Raw genomic sequence first — 18,034 nt, 5'->3', positions numbered from 1 at the left:
ACATGAAAAGATGCTCCATATTGCTAGCTATCAGAGAGATGCAAATTAAAACCACAATGAAATACCACTTCACACTAGTCAGAATGGCCATCATAAACAAAGTAACAGACAACAAGTGTTGGAGAGAGGTTGTGGGGAAAAGGGGACCCTAGATCACTGTTGGTGGGATTGCAGACTGGTACAACCACTATGGAAAACAGTATGGAATTTTCTCAGAAAGCTAAAATTGGACTTGCCTTTTGACCCAGCAATTCCAGTTCTTGGATTGTGTCCTAAGAACCCTAAAACACCAACCCCAAAGAACATATGCACCCCAATGGTCATAGCAGCACAATTTACAATAGCCAAGAGTTGGAAGTAACCTAGGTGCCTGTCAGTAAATGAATGGATCAAAAAACTATGGTACATATACACAATGGAATTCTATGCAGTAGAAAGAAAGAAGGAGCTCCTACCTTTTGCAACAGCATGGATGGAACTGGAAAGCATTATGCTGAGTGAAATAAGCCAGGTGTTGAAGGACAAATACCATATGATCTCCCCTTTAACAGGAAGCTAAACAACAAAACAAACAAGCAAGCAAAATATAACCAAAGACAGTGAAAGAGAGAACAGATTGACAGTGACCAGAAGGGAGAGGGGAGGGAATTCCAGGGGGAAAAGGGAAGGATTTACAGGAACTAGTATAAAAGACACATGGACAAGAGCTAACGGTGATGGAAATGGGAGAAAGGTGAGGAGCACAGGCCAAATATACAATATTTCTACTCTACTCATCTTGATGATATCATCACTCTAAATATATTTTTAATATCCATTTTGTGACTCTAATTAACTCCAGTATCATTAAGCAAGCATAAAGCCTAGCTTTACATTTTACTTGGGGATGACCACTAAAAATCAGAATAAGGCTTACATTCAGTTGTATTCATTGTCAGTTCAGCTAAGGGTATTAATATATATCTCTTCACATGACTTCTGTGCTTTATTCCTAGGCAAATCACAATTTATTATTGATTTACTTAAACTGTCATATCTTTGTTATCTGTTTGATTTGTTTAATGTTCATATGGTACTATGCAATGAACATGCACTCACTCACAAGGAATCCACAGGTAGGAAAGACTGTATGGAAAGCAGGGTGGGAAAGGCAACTTCAGTGGTTCAAGCTGCACATACCTGTCTGGCAACCATATGGATTTTTTCTTCCATTTGAAGCTCTATGAGAGATGATGGTAGATTATGTGTTTAATCCTTTGTAATATTCCTTCTTCAAGTCATACTCAGGACCACCAAGATTGCTATGTGAAAATGAGCCCCTTGTATATGAGAAAAGGAAAACTTTTTCCTTGAGAAACTTCATTGTTACACTGAGTTGCTTTTTCGCTGTAGCACTATAATGCAATGATAAAATGGAGAGCTTTGGAGAGAGAAGCCATGCCATTTGGGGTCTTGACTGTCCCTAACAAGTTCCACAGATCATGCTTCCTTTCAGGGTTAGGGCACAGGAAGATTTTCTGTTGGTGCATAATATCTTTGAGGGCAGACATCACGCCCTTTGCTTCTCCACCACCCACCCGAATGCCCACTTCCATGTTTCACAATTAATAACTGTTCAGTAAACTTTCTAAGTGTATGAGTATGCCTTAATGTCCTCATTTGTAAAGAATAAAGTTTTGATTCAATGATCTTGGAGGTCTTTTCATGTTCTAATGTTATAACACGAAGCATCTGTAGCCAGTTATTCTACTTCATTTGTTACATATTCAGTACAATTACTAAACTTTAATTTTCTTGTATTTGAGAAACAGCATTAAATGTTATTTTTCGGCAGGAGAGATCAAGACCACTCACTGTCTCTGCAGTCAGGCCTGACATTGACTCCTGACTCCACCTTTACTGTACTGCTGGGAGCTTTGGGGAAGGTTAAGATAACACTGATCTTAATGGTGTTGCTATGTAGAGTAAATAACAAGAGCAGCAAAAATAATAAAAACAATGGGTTTTAAGCCCTTACTATAGGCAAGAATCCTGCCACACACCATATAATATAGATATATATGTTACATGTGACACACAATTACCCTGTGAGCAAGGACCATTATTACCCCAGTTTGCAAATGGGGTCATTGAGACACTGGTAGTTTAACCAACAGACCCAAAGTTGCACAATTGGTGAGTGGTGAATAAAGGTTCTAATCCAGGCATGTTAAAATGATGCTGCGCATAATACTAAGTATATATAGTAAGTATTGACGATGTGCAGGAACAGCCGCCACAGCAGTGGAAGGCATGGCGGCAGCTGCAGGGGCTGCATAGGATGCAAGTACACCTTGGAGTATTTTACAAGGCTTAGTGCCTTCCTTTAAAGGTTTGCAGACTAGTAGAGAAGTTAAACGACCAAAAGATGTAATGAAGAAATAACCTAAATGCGATTGGGGCACAAAAGAGAATAATTTGGGCTAGTGAGGGGAATTAGAAGAGCTTTCACAGGAAGTGGCCTTTCAGCAGAGACTCCGGGGATTTGGGCAGGTGGACCCGAGGGTGTCTCAGGAGGAGAAATCATGAGGAGGTGGGCAAGAGCCTGGAAGGGCAGGGAATGATGATTACTTCAGTGGAATGCGGCTTTTAGGAAGTAAAATGGTAGGGGGGCCAACTTGGAAAGGTTGTGTAAGACTGGTTGTGGAGACTCTGAATGTCATGCTAAGGATTTTGGATTTTATCCTGCAGGTAATGAGGATTTTAGTACCAGTCTGAATTGCATCTTGTGTACTTTCATGGAACGTCCTGCCTCTGGCTAGGTTGCATCCTCTGTAGCTATTGGCCTAGAATTTGAGCTAAACAAATGGGTGTAGTGTAGAAAATGGCTGCCAGGACACAGAGGCAGATACAGGACAGGGTGCAGGGAGCATCTGCTCCTCCTTGCAATGCTCTATCCACCTTTCCCCCAGCCCCACGGTTTTAATACCAGAATCATTTGGTAGTGTTTGCCACCTGCTGAAATATCTCAAAGTCAGGTTGCTGTTCTCTCCTCAATCTCCTCTCCCCTATCACTACTCCACAGGCCACTTGGCTTTGCAGAATCATTTTCAAAAATGTTTATAATGTCTTACTACTGCCTGTTCCATCTGCTCCTCACTCATGGAGGCCTGGCTCCTTTGCAAGGTCTGGAAGTCAGGCACACGGTGCCAGGAAAGGTTAAAAATGCAGCTTTGCTCTTTCTGTCATGCGGCCGTTTACTATTTCTTTTCATCCATCTTTCCACAGATGACTGAATGCAATCTTTCCTTCAAATGAAGCTAAGGCTTCATCTAATTCTTAAATTAATAAAAAAGAAATAGCAGGGACTATTTTAACATTAATATCAATGGGCAAGCACAATGGTGGTAATAGCGACACACATAGGAACAAATTAACACACACATACCTAGCATTTCAAAATAAATCTTCCAAAATTGTATTTTGCTAAAACTTTGTATGTGAGAGCTTATATGCATATACTTTATTTTTTAAATAGATGCCAAGTTAAAATTATAATCATAAAAACCATTCTTAAGAGATAGAGCTAATAAATTCAGACATGGACCATCAAGGTCATCTAAGTGAAAATGATATAGGTATGCAGGTGAGCTTTTGAATTCTATGGAAGCATTTGACAGGAACACAGCTGATCAATACAGAAATGGAATGTTTTTGAAATAAAAATATTTAAGGTTTTAAGAAAGTCTCAGATGTATGTACTCCTGTTAAGTTACATGATTGTTTTGAAGATATTAGTCACATTTAATTGTCTGCAGATATACATATATTTTGCCTTAATTTAGATGACAAAACAAGTTTTATCAAAATTATCCTACATTCCCATCTTGTTTTTTGATTTAATAAAGTTTTATTTAAATGTTTTTATATTTTCATTTGCTGCCTATGGAGTGTGCATTTTGTTTGCTAATTGAAGTGCATAGAAAAATTGAAGGAAAATACCAAAGGCCTCAATCAGTAAATAGCAAGAGCTGTCTTTGTTTTAGAGTTGTAAGAATTCCTCCTAGCAGACTCTCTCAGAATTATTTACTACATTTACAAAAAAAAAAGCATGAGGAAAAGTAATGGCTCAAAATCAATAAATCAGAAGAGTTGATATCTTTTCATAAGTGGTGCAGAAAAACTTCTTTCTGCCTTTATGGAATAAGGTAAAAGAACTTATGAAGTATATAAGACAAGAATTGGTAATTAAAAAAACTAGATTCAATTACTGTTTGTTATCTATCTTTCACCTTACTATTTATTTGGGAAGCAAATAGAATTCTATTATACTTATAACATATTATATTATAAACAAATATAATTGTAATTATTGAATAATAAAATGAGACCTTTTATTAAAAGATTTTATTTATTTATTTTTATAGGAGAGAGCAGGAGAAAGAGTGAAAGAGAGACATTGATGTGTGAAAGAAACATCAACAGGTTGCCTCCTGCACACCCCCCAACTGAGGATCTGGCCCACAATTCAGGCATGTGCTGTGACCCAGGAATCAAACAAGCAACATTTCAGTTCATAGTGGATTCAGTTCAATGCTCAATCCACTGACCCACACAAGCCAGGGCTAAAATGAGACATTTTTAAAAAGCCATATTCCTTCAGTTGACTTTTCACTGAGGCATGGTACTTCCTTGTTTTCACTGTTACAAACAAATTAATTATAGTACATAATATTACCCCATACATTTGAAATACCAGAAGTTGTAAGCACATTCTGGACTCAAATTATTTCTTATTAGTAGTTAAAATGGCTTTCTGAAATAAACCTTTTTTGTGATTAATGCACTTCTATTATGCAATTCAATGACCTCATTTTTCTCTTTTTTATGACTGACTACAACTCTTCTTTAATCATGAGACACCATTCTGTATGTGTAACATATTGGATGCACATATAGTTTATTAGGCATCACCATTTGAAACCAAATGTTGGCTTATTAACACTTACAAAGAACACACTCTTGTTTCCAGTATCTGAACAAATTTATGATTTAATTGGTACCCATGGAATGCTAAATGAAAACTAAATAAACACTGTAAAACATAACACCATCTTACGGTGTCTTTATATACCAGTCATGATGTGTTCTGTGGGTATATTCTATATATGGAACCATTCAGAGCATGTGTTCCAACCAGACTCATTTTTCTCTACAGCATATGACTGTGAACACAATAGATGGCTCAGGGTCATGGGAAAATGCTTGTGCTTTACAGGTAACAACCATGCAAAAATAATGAATTAACATGGCAGGAATAATCACTGGTTTGATTTGTTTATAACACATTTTACTTTTACTATGTTACCTGCTGTCCTCCAAAAGCATTAGGCATGTAGCTTGATTCCTGGATTAGATTTCCTGAATGCTCCCCAGCCCCTGGCTTCTCTCCATTTCAGTGGTGCTCAAACTTGAGCTGAAGGGCTTTTCAAAAGACAGGTTGCTGGGCCTATCTTCAGAGGTGGGTAATTAGCACCCCAGAGGTGCTAATTCCCTTGGTCTGGGTGGGACCTCAGAAGAAGAGTTTCTAATGAGTGCCCAGGAAATACTACTTCTGAATGGCAACCACATTTGAGGAGAACTGCTTTGCTTGAATCTTGTGTTCATTAGGCCCAAGGCCAGTCTGGGTGTCTTCACAGTCTTTATAAATATTCCCATAACTCTCTGTATTTAGTGCACACCAAATTATATGATTTAATGCATATTTGTATTAGAGTGAAACATCTCTGGTTTCACTCTAAACCCTTTGAAAGTAGAGGGTAGGACTAACATTTTTATTTGAACCATGTATCTGAAAATGTGGTCCGCCAAGTACCCTAAAAAGCAAATTCCCAGCTGCACCCCAGAAAAGAGGCTTTGGGATAGGGTTCCAAAATTTGCATACTAACAAGTCCTTCGGTTATTCTTCTGCACACTAAGATTGGGAACAATTTCTTGGAAACAACACTCTGCACATTAGAGAGACTCTGTGTCCCCTCACAGACTGATGAAGTGCCCACAGAGTGTTGCATGTCAAGGAGGCTGAAATGCAGAGGCAGTGCTAAGCAAGGCCAGGGTGAAGCACAGGCCTCTCTTTCCAGATCACTCCTAGGGCATTTGGAGAATGTGTATGAGATTCTGGCTCAGGAGCACATTGACTCCTCACACTGGGGAGCCGAGCAGGTCCATTTCCAGCCATTGCCATGGGAAGTACACTGTGAGATGATGAGGAAGGGAGGACGCCTCAGCCCCATAGGGAGATCACACTGTACCAGCCTGGAGGTCATGGCATAGGACATATCAGAGTCAGAGCTTCTCTCAGAAATCAGGCTCTATAATCAGACCTAGTGACTCCACACTCATCTCTATAGGAAGTACAGACAGTGTATGGGAACACTGTAGGCTTGTATTCCATGATACCCTAGACTGTTTGTGTCCATTGGCTGGGGAGTTACTCTCTTTTCCAGAAATTCATAGTAGGGATGAACAGAAGAGGACACGGGCAGTTGGGGCTGAAACATACTCTTCAAGACAGCTTCTTTCTTTGTATGCTTGGTGCCTCTCTGCCCTTTGACATAATGTCTCTCTCTATGCTTATAGTGTTTCATCTTCTAGATTCTCTCCACATGGTCTGAGCTTTTCACAGCATGGTGGTCTCCAGTAGTCAGACATGGTGGATAGCTTATAAGTGACAGTGAGTGGCATCACTGTCTTCCTCCTGTATAGTCTATGGGTCAAAGCAGTCTCATGGTCTCCTCACACTCAGGGTGCAAAAACAGACTCTGCTTCTTGATGGGAGAATGGCAAGAATTGTAGAATAGCAATTGGAGTGGAGGATATTATTGTGTCAATTTGTGGAAAATAAAATCTATTACTTTCAGAAAGGAAAATGGGCAAAACATAATGATTGATTGGACATACATGGAGAGTGAGAGCAATGAGTTAGAGATTATTGCAAGGTGTCTAGGGTCAAGAATGGGAGATGATGTTGGCTCTACCAACATTGCTTTATGTAAAAGGTAAGTTTAGTTTTCTACATGTTAGAATGTGTAGATATATGGTATCAGAAACTATCTAGATGAAAATATTCAGTAATCAGCTTGAGTTTGATGTTTAAGTCTTGAGTTCACTAAGTAGATTTAGTAATCAGCATGTTTTTGGAAAACTCAGGGTAAATCTTTACACATAGGGAGAAGGTATGTGTTGCCAAAATACAGGTTGAGAAGGGAAAACTAGGACAGCTGTCATATAAGGAGTAATAGGAGACTGAAGAAGCAGTCAGAGGGAAGGATGGATTGTCCTAGAAACAAAAGTAGTGAAGCTCTTCAAGAGAGGACTAAGCCCTGGCCAGTAGCTCAGTTTGTTATAGCATCATGCTGATATGCCAAGGTTGCAGAGTTGAACCTCGATCAGGGCACATACAAAAATCAACCAATAAATGCATAAATAAGTAGAACAATAAATTGATTTCTCTTTCTCTCTCCCCTTCTCTTTATCTAATCAATAAAACAGAGGACTGATCAATAGTGTGACAGAGACTTGAAGTCAGATTAAGACTGAAAATATTCTCTGATATTTTTGACTAGACTTAATTAAATGCACATGTAAATATACAGTTTCAGTAGAGTTGTGGGAAGATGAAGAATATGAAGGTGAGAGATGAAGAAGAGGAAGAAATGGGAGGAAACTGCTTTTTGAAAGTTTGGAGAAGAAGGGGAAGGGAAAAGATAAGTTAGGTAGCAGCCTGAAGAAAATTCTTTATAAAGATGATTGTATATATATACATATACATATTCCAAGGAGGAGAGAGGGAATTAATGCAGGAGAGAAAGTTTCTGTGTGCTCCATTCTGTAGGAGGTGAGGAGATGTGAGAGGAAGTCAGCAGGTAGGGGAGGAGCTAAGTACTGGCGAGAGGACATGCTTCCATGCCTGCAAGCAAAGGAGTGGGCCTTGGAGTGGGTTTGGCCATGATGTATGAGGTAGAAGGGTAGGGTGACCTCTTCTAATAGCCTCTGTTTAGTTGACAAAAATTTAGGCAAGTCAATGTTCTGAGAGTGAAGAAGTTAAAGACTATTGGCATTCTGAGGAAAGTATTCAAGATTTGGAATACTCCGTTTACATAAGAAAATAGACTAGTGATAATAAAAATGACTGACTGGTGGTGATGATTGCCCAGTTGAGTTGGAGACTACACATTTTAATAGCATTATTCTGTATGACTTTCTGAATTTCTTCATTAACATTAGGGAAATATGGAAGGAGTAAAGGGTATGAAGGAACTAAGGATGTTTTTGAGTGAGTAGTTATTTCCTGCTGTCAGTTATGGGATCCAAACAGGACAGCAAAGGAAGAGAGAGAGGTGACCTTGGCTAACCCAATGATTAACATACAGTAGGGTCAACTATTAATCCTTGAATGAATTATTCAGTTACTGATTGAAAAGTTGGCCTCTTTCTTTCTTTTCATATCTTAGGTATGAAGTTTTATGGCACAGCTACTTTGCGAGCCAAATGAAGTCATACATAGAGAGTATGCAAAAATAAAATAGCACACATACAATAAAATGAACAAGGATGCTTCACAGTTACTTAGAATTTTACAGTTCTCAGAGATTATTGAAATGCTTTTATTCTTTGTAAAACCAAATAATGAATAAGCAGATTCTAGTTGTAAGATATTCAAATGAAAGAAGCAGCAAAAAATTCAAGTCACCCATCAATGCTGTCACCCTTCAAGAGTCTGGTGTGCAAATAGCTCCTGGAGTCTGTAGACAGAAAGTTGCAGGTCAGGCAGTGGAAAGAACAGGGCTTTGTGGTCAGGAGGTTCCAGAGCCAGCTCTGCATATCTGTGTGATCTTGGACAGGCTTCTGGAATTAGCAGGTCTTCAGTTTCCTCATCTCTAAAATGGATTAGGAGAACTTATCATTGGATCTATTTTCAAAGTAAAAAATAATTTGTTTTTACTTTTTTATTAAATTTATTAAGGTGACATTAATTAAGATTATATAGGTTTCAAGTGTATTTCTATAATACATGATCTATATGTTGCATTGTGTGCCCACTATCCAAAGTCAAATAATCTTTTGTCATATATTTGGTCCTCTTTATTGTTTACTACCCCCAACCCCCTTCCCTCTGGTAACCATCACGCTGTTGTCTGTTTCTATGAGTTTCAGTTTTATATCCCACATACGAGTGACAAATCATAGGGTCCTTAGCTTTTTCTGACTGACTTATTTTGCTTAGCATAGTATTCACAATGTCCATCTATGCTGTCACAAATGGCAGCTTTTCATCTTTTTTATGGTTAAGTGGTATTCCATTATATGTATGTATAGATGATTGGATAAAGCATGTCTTTATCCAATCATTTATCAGAGGACACTTTGCCTGTCTCCATAGGTTGGCCACCATGAATAATGCTACAATGAACATTAGGGTGCACATATCTTTGTGAATAAATGTTTTCAACTTTTTCAGGTTGACACCCAGAAGAGGGAGTGATGGACCATGTGGTAACTCTATTCTTAATTTTTTGAGGAACCACCACATGGTTTTCCATGGTGGTTGTATCAGTTTACATTCCCAGCATCACTGAATAAGGATTCGTTTTTTCTTACAACCTTTCCAACTCTTGTTATTACCTGTCTTGTTGATAAGAACCATTCTAACAAGTGTGAAGTGGTATCTCATTGCAGTTTTGATTTGCATTTTCCTAATAGTGAAGTTGAGCATCTTTTTATATAAGTGCTGTCCATTTGTATGTCCTTTTGGGAGAAGTATCTATTCAGGTCCTCTCCACGTTTTTAAATTGGATTGTTTGTTTGTTTGGTGTTGAGTTGTATGGGCTCTTTTTATAACTGGGATGTTAACCCCTTGTCAGAACTGTTGTTTGCAAATACCATCTCCCATTCAGTGAGTTGCCTTTTTTTATTGGTGTTTTTATCTTTCTTTTTTGGTTGTGTAGAAGTTTTTTTAATTTGGTATAGTCACATTCACTTATTTTTACTTTTATTTTCCTTGTCTTTGGAGTCAAACTCATCAAGTCTTGTCTAATACCAAGGTCCATGAGTTTAGTATCTATGTTTCCTTCTATTATTTTTTTTTAAATCAAGAATTTTTTTATGAGACATCAAGAGAATTTTCACTGTAAGATAGTATGTCCTGTCTAAACTTTAGTTTCTTCTTACAGAATTAGTATGAGTACCAAACACAAAAGAGAGAATACAAATTAAATGGTTATACCAGTGTCAGGTTTTTAAAAAATTCTTAGGAAAAATATATTTCTGTGAACTGGCAACACAATTTCTCCAGGATAATTTGTTTTTAAGTTACTTTCAGAAGAATGGGAATGGCACCACTTAAATGTCACAAAAAATAAGATAACACAGGACATCAAAATGCACTAATGGCAAAGAGGCTCAGTGCTTGGGAGGCCAATTCCTATCTCTAGTAATGTCTCCAAGAAAAACCTTAGATTTTTTTAAAGATAAAGTTCACAATTTTTCTATTGCAAAATTTGTTTTATTCTCTTGCCAGGGAAGATAGTACTGTTTCTCACTAGAGAATTAACCTTAAAGCATCCTGGCAACCAGTCTCCAGCTTTCTTCCGAACTTGCTATGTCAGAGCTCAAGGAAAAAAAAGACCTAGGTGAATCAGTACCATCAGAAAGGCCCTGCTGGCAGCCAACCCACTCCTAAGCCCCTGGTGGTGAAGGTTCCTGAAAAACTTACTCAGGAGGTTGGGTCTGAAAGCAGCAGAGGGCCCATGGCTCCAGGGTGCCAAGGAATCACACTGCACACTGTGAAGACCTCAGGGTACAGTATTTTAAGCATAAAACTGTAACTGGTAGTTCTTCAGAATCTGAAGATTTAGGTTTGGGTCCTTTATTCTACTCCCTATTCCTGAAGAAGCCAGTTAACATCTCTTAGCTCTGTATTGTGACTTATTCTGTTAGAAAGAGGCCAGGCCAGTAGAAGAACAGTAGCAAAAACCTAGTTTTCTCAAAGCTGTAGCCTCTCAGCCTGTGATTGGTTTTGTGTGCAAGTCTCAGATCCTTGCCATTTGCTTATTTTATTTCAGGAGTTACATTAACAGTGAGATGAGAAACAGGAACAGAATACATCTTGGTCTCGACTTGGTTGCTGCCAACTGACTCTATGAACTGCTGTTTTCAAGGAGGTGGATCAGGGGCACTGTTTTGACAAAAACTACTCTTTCAGCCTATCAAAGCCTTTCATCTTTGTTATGAGGAAAAATAAAGGCTTACTTAGCAATGTGGACTTGGGAAGGACTGCTGAGGATGCCACACAGCAAGTCTGTGATTTCTGAGACCATTTCACTCGCAGACTTTTCTAGAGGCATTCTCTCTCATGACCTTTAAAACTCAGCCCTTTGGGGGACAACAGGTGTTGTTGTCCCCACATGTCAGAGGTAGAAAGCTCAAGGTCAATCACTCAGTGATGCACCAGGACACAGGGGTCAAGAATGCTAGTCCCGAGTTAAGAAGCTTCATCAGCATATCCAACCAGAATCTCAGAGGGACATACTGATATGCTAAAGTCATATAAATTTCCCTTTTCTACACATGATAACCTCAAAGTTTAGAAAAACAAAATAAGATGAGTCTTAGATTTTATCTGCTTTGTCCAAGAGAGTTTCAACTATTTCAATTTTTAAATTTATATAATAGATTTACTCTACATTTGTTTTTACATATTCTGTATCTGGTTAAAATTTAATACTCTTAAAATAGAGCTGTGTGTGTTGACTCAGTGTTACTTTTCCAGAATAGTACAATAATTCAAAAATTATAATTATTCAATTAATAATGACTGCAAGATTTATATTATAAAATTAAAAAATTCTCAGTAGTGTCTGGTTAGGGTGCTTTTGTTTGAAGTAAAAGAGAACCCAACACAAAGTGGCTTAAACATTAAGGTTATTTGTTAGCTTATGAAATCGGAATTCCAGAGGCAGTGAGCACTCCGGAACTGATTCACCCAGTGGTTGAATAATAAGGTAAGGGGCCAGGCTCTTTCTGACTCTGCACTCTGTCGGTCCTAATGTCTCGTCATCTGCAGCTCCCAAGATTTTACACAGGCTTCTTGCTAAGGTTCCATGCTTTCTTGCTATGTCCAAAAGAGACTTTATCCCAGTTCTTTAGAGAAAAAAACTAATACGAATCTTCCTGGGAGCCTCTACTCAGAGGCTCCTCTACTGGCCCTAACTGCATCGTGACCCTGATTCAGAACCCATCACCAGCACAATGACTAGACCTACTCAAATCAGATACACTAATTCATCCAGGATCTGGATCTGGGGATAGATTTGGCTTCCTGGATTTGCATGGACTCTATCAGGAATGGTTAGAACCATTTTTCCACTTATAAGCAACATAATATTTGGCAAATTACTTAATATCTGCGAGCCTCCATTTCCTAATTTGTGAAGTGTGAATAATGACAGTCAACTCAGGAATTCCATTTTAAATGTAAAAAAAAATGTAAGCAGACTCAGATGTGATTTGACACAAATTCCTAATAGCTGAAAATACCACGCAAAGCAATAGAAGTGATCTTCCATCTCTAAATCTTTTTTAAGATTTATTTATTTATTTATTTTTCTTAGAGAGAAGGTAAGGGAGGGAGAAAGGAAGAGAAACATCGATGTACCACCGATTGCTTTTTGCATGCCCTCAACCTGTGACCTAGCCCACACCCCAGGCATGTGCCCTGACCAGAAATCGACCTGGAGACCTTTCAGTTTGGTTTTCGGGATGATGCCCAACCCACGGAGCCACACCAGTCAGGGCCCATCTCTAAATCTTCTGAAGTGACTGTAAAGCCAAGATAAATTCTTGGTTCAGGTCGTTTTGTTACTTTCTATGGAAAAGTGAATACCTTTACTAAATTGTGTGGTACCTTGCCATGTACTATTCTGTCAATGTTAAAATCAATGTAAGGCCACCAGACTTGCTAGTCCTCTGTTGTAATCAACAGAATATTCATTTAACAAATATCGAGTTCTGGCACAACCAAAAGGAGGATAACAACAATTCTAAAATCAATAAACAACCAGAAGTGCCAGAAAATCAAACTGCATGGAATTCTGACAGCCAAAGAATTAAAGAAAACAGTCAACCAGCCCAAACAGATGGGTAAGAGGGTGGACAGAGAGAACCCACAACAAGGCAACGGACCAACAGGTGGGGCTCACTGAGAGAAACTGAGGGTAGGCAGTGGACCACGCTGGCCAGGCTGGCTGAACAGGAAACTAGGACTCAGAGCTGACTGTCCACTCGGTGGGGATTGCCACTGTGGGAGAAACTTCAAGTCTCACCACTAGGTTCGCTGGAAATTGGGCTAGAGTGGAGCAGGCAAGCTGCATTGTTCCCTCTCTGGCCCCTCCCCCACAGGAAGGGCTGCAGAGCAGCAAGGAGGGTTGCCCAGCCCTGGTGAATACCTAAGGCCCCACCCCCTTACAACCTGTCAGCTGTGCCAAGACAAAGAAATATGGCCCAAATGAAAGAATAGAGTAGAGCCTCAGAAAGAGAGCTAAGTGAGGAGCAGATTACCAACCTATCTGATGGAGAATTTAAAGCCCTGATCATCAAAATGCTCACAGATCTGATTGTGATTGGTCAGAAAATGAAAGAACAAATGAAGGATACCCAAAGTAAAATAAAGCAGAATGTTCAGGGAAACAACAGTGATGGAAAGGAAACCAAGACTCAAACCAACGATTTGGAACAAGAGAAAAAAATAAACATCCATTGTGGGAGAACGTTCTGCATGGCGTGGGCCCAGCTCCAACTCGGAGATGCACAGGACCCACACCCACAGATAGGTTCTCCTGTGGGTAATCAGGACTGCAATATGCCTAGGCCGCTTTAAGTCTTGCTTTTTGCTAAAAACTCCTTCACCCAGATTTGTGGCAAACATTTACTGCAAAATAACTTCCTAAAATCCATGCTAAACCTTCCAAGGATGAAAGTAACCAGTTCAACCACTTTTGCCTTTTCACTTGCAAATATCCCTCTTCTGTGATGCGATTAGTGGCATTGGCTCCGTTGTTGTCTGTAAAAGTTAACCCCCTAAAGCCAATCTGTGCATAGTAAATGAGGACCATCAGGTAATGTGCAGAGAAACAGGTAATGTGAAATAGAGGCTAGTCATGGTAAGGGCTAAGGCTTTTGCTCCCCTCGAGAGAAAAGCTGCTCACCCTTTTTTCCACAGGATTCGGTAGTCCATGTGAATTTCTTTTGTTTCAGCTACAGCGCAGTAGATCCCATGTGTGGGGGTCCACGACAATCCACCCAGATCAAAATGAAAAAACAAGAATTTGAAAAAGTGAAGTGAGTCTTACAAACTTCTGCAACAGCCCGAAACATTCCAATATCTGAATTGTAAGGGAGTAATTTGTACTTCTTAATTCTTTCACCCTTTCGCCCAGCCCACAGAACCCTCTTCCATCTGGCAACTATCAGTTTGTTCTCTGTATCTATGAATTTGTTTCCATTTTGTTTGCTCACTCATTTTGTTTTTAGATTCCACATGCAAATGAAATCATAAGGTATTTGTCCTTCTCTTGACAGTAGAGTTTAATTCTCTGTTGCTGTCTAATTTGTTTTTGGAGTGTTTTTTTAAAGCAGACTTTTATTTCTAGGAAAGAAGTGCTGTGGGCAGCAAACCACCATTGAGCAGAGAGCAGGCAGAGAGCTGCACGGTGCTCGGGAGTGTGTTCCTCCCGTTTTCGTCTGTGCTATTAGCCCTACTAGTATTTCAGAATTATCACTCAGTAACAAGGCTCAAAAGTATCAGAATGCCAGGCTTGAACCAAAAGGGCTTTTGGCAAGTATAGTGTTAGCTCTAATGTTCTGTTTGTAGCAGTTTGACCATAAATGTAGAAAGTTGAATACACGTATTACTGGTTATATTTCAATTACTAAATATCAGGCTCTCTGAGTAGAATGTTCCTCCACACAGTCCTTTCAATAGGTTTTATTTTTACTACATTTCCTAAGATGTGAATTGATACTCTAACAAAATTCCCTGATAGCTGAAAATACCATGGATACAACAGAGCAGGGAACAGGTAGGGATGGTGAGGAAAATTCTTATACACCCAAAGACAAGAAGAAGATAGACAAGAAGCACTTAACGGGAGGATAATTGCATGACCATTCATTAAAAACATTAAGGCTAATTTAAAGAGCTTCCATTGCCCTCATTAGATGTTCCCATATGTTCTCTTTTAGTTGTATTGAGATATAATCAACATAAAATATTATATGAATCCAAGATGTACAGAGTGATATCATATTTCAAAATGATTATCACAATAAGTTTAGTTAACATTTATCACCTCTTAGAGTTTCCATTCTTTTCTTATGATGAGAGCGTTTAAGATTTACTCTCTTAACAACTTTCTTTTTAAAAAACATATTTTATTGATTATACCATTACAGTTGTTCTATTACCCCCCTTCATTCCCCTCCACCCTGCACACTCCCTCCCCCCACATTCCCGCCCTTTAGTTTATGATCACGTGTCTCAAGTTCTATTTTCCCCGCCCTTTAGTTTATGATCACGTGTCTTCAAGTTATATTTTCCCTACTATTCTTGCCCTTGCCCCTGTCTATTTTCTACCTACCATTTATGCTACTTATTTTCTGTATCTTCTCCCCCCTTCTCCTCCTCCAACTCCCCTGTTGCTAAACCTCCATGTGATCTCCATTTCTATGTTTCCGCTCCCGATCTAGCTGTCCTCTTGGTTTGCTTTTGTTTTAGGTGTGGTTGTTAGTAACTGTGAGTTTGCTGTCCTTTCACTGTTCATATTTTTTATCTTCTTTTTCTTCTATAAGTCCCTTTAACATTTCATATAATAAGGGCTTGGTGATGATGAACTCCTTGAATTTGATCTTGTCTGAGAAGCACTTTATCTGTCCTTCCATTCTAAATGAAAGCTTTGCTGGATAGAGCAATCTTGGATGTAGGTCTTTGGATTTCATGACTTGGAATACTTTCCAGCTCCTTTTTGCCTGGAAGGTCTCTTTTGAGAAATCCGCTGACAGTCTGGTGGGAAGTCCTTTGTAGGTGACTATGTCCTTCTCTCTTGCTGCTTCTAGAATTCTCTCTTTCATTTTAATCTTGGCTAATGTAATGATGATGTGCCTTGGTGTGTTCCTTCTTGGGTCCAACTTCTTTGGGACTCTGAGCTTCCTGGATTTCCTGAAAGTCTATTTCCTTTGCTAGACTGGAGAAGTTCTCCTTTATTATTTGTTCAAATAAGTTTTCCACTTGTGGATGTTTCTTTTCCCTTTCTGGTACCCCTATAATTCAGATGTTGGAATGTTTAAAGATGTCCTGGAGGTTCCTAAGCCTCTCCTCATTTTTTGGAATTCTTGTTACTTCACTTTTTTCTGTTTGGTCATTTCTTCCTTCCTTCTGGTCCACTCCCTTGATGTGAGTCCCAGTTTCCTTTCCATCACTGTTGGTTTCCTGTGCATTTCCCTTCATTTCAATTAGTTTGGCCTTCATGTGTTCCTCTAATTTGTGACTAAAATCAACCAGTTCTGTGAGCATCCTGATCACCAGTGTTTTGAACTGTGCATCTGAGAGGTTTGCTATTTCTTTTTCGCTTAGAGTTTTCGGCTCTGGGGCTTTGAGTTCTTCTTGAGCCATATTTTGGACTATTTGTGCCTGTCACATATAAGAAGTGGAGCCCTAGGTGTTTACCAGGGCCGGGCAACTCAGTCGCTGGGTTGTGATGCTGTATGTGGGGGTGGGGTCAAAGGGGAGCAATGGCAGTCCCCTCTGCTGCCTCTTGCCGCTGGGGCCCGTGTGGTCCGTCCCTCTGCCCATGAATGTGCAACCGTGGTCAGCCTGCTGCCTTACGCCCTCACTGGGTCCGCCACTGGGGCCTGTGAAGTCCATCTCACTGCCCACTCCTCTGCTGGTTTATCTGCATGCAAATGTGTGACTGCGGTTAGCCTGCCCTCCCTGGGTCCTCCCAATGCAACCCTTGCTGCCTGGGTGCCTGGGGTAGGGGGATCTTTTCTGCCCTACCCTGCTCCACTGCTGGCTCCGCCCCTCTTACTGGTCTTTTTGAATGGCTCTTTGTTGTTGGACTTCTGTATAGTTCTATTTTCTGTTCTTTGGCTGCGTCTTTGTTTATTAAACATTTGTTGTATTCAAACTTGGTTGTGGGAGAAGGCACAGTGTTTCCACCTATGCCTTCATCTTGCTGGAAGTCCAGCAACTTTCAAATATATGATAAAGTATTGTTTCCATGTAGTAGTCATCATGATGTACAGTACAGTCCCAGGACTTATTTACCTTATAACTGGGTTTCTTTTACCTTTTGACACTCTCTACCCATTTTGCCCACTCCCTACCCCCACCTCTGGTAACTAACAATTTGTTCTCTGTATCTATGTTTTTAAAGATTCCACGCATAAGTGAGAGCATATGGTATTTGGCTGTGTCTTATATATCAGCTAGCATAATGTTCTCAAGGTCTATCCATGTTGTTTGGAAGGGCAAGATTTCCTTCTTTTCTAGGACTGAATAATTGTCCATTGTGTACATAACATAGTTTTTTATTCCGCCAATTGTTGATGGACATTTAGGTCCTTCCTATGTTTTGACTGTTGTAAATAGTGCTGCAATGAACTTGAGAGTGCAGATGTCTCTTTGAGATAGTGATTTGTTTCCTTTGGATAAATAAATACTCAGAAGTGGAATTCCTGGATCATACGGTAGATTTATTTTTACACTTGATCGGCCAAAAGGCTGAGAAGTGATGGTAGATTTATTTTTAAATTTTTGAGAAACCATTTGTTTTTAATTTTAGTTTTTTTATCATTAAGCAAGTAAATCTTTACATATTTAGAGACCAGAATGCAGAACTATTCTTGCATATACTATCCATTATTATTTTTTAAATTTATTTAAAAATTGATTTTTAGAGAGAAAGAGGAAAAGAGAGAGAGAAATATCGATTTGTTGTTT

This window comes from Sturnira hondurensis, unplaced genomic scaffold, assembly GCF_014824575.4.
Source record: "Sturnira hondurensis isolate 20B ecotype Veracruz unplaced genomic scaffold, ASM1482457v3 Scaffold0024805, whole genome shotgun sequence".
Classification (NCBI taxonomy): Eukaryota; Metazoa; Chordata; class Mammalia; order Chiroptera; family Phyllostomidae; genus Sturnira; species Sturnira hondurensis.
Note: the sequence above shows the minus strand (reverse complement) of the source record.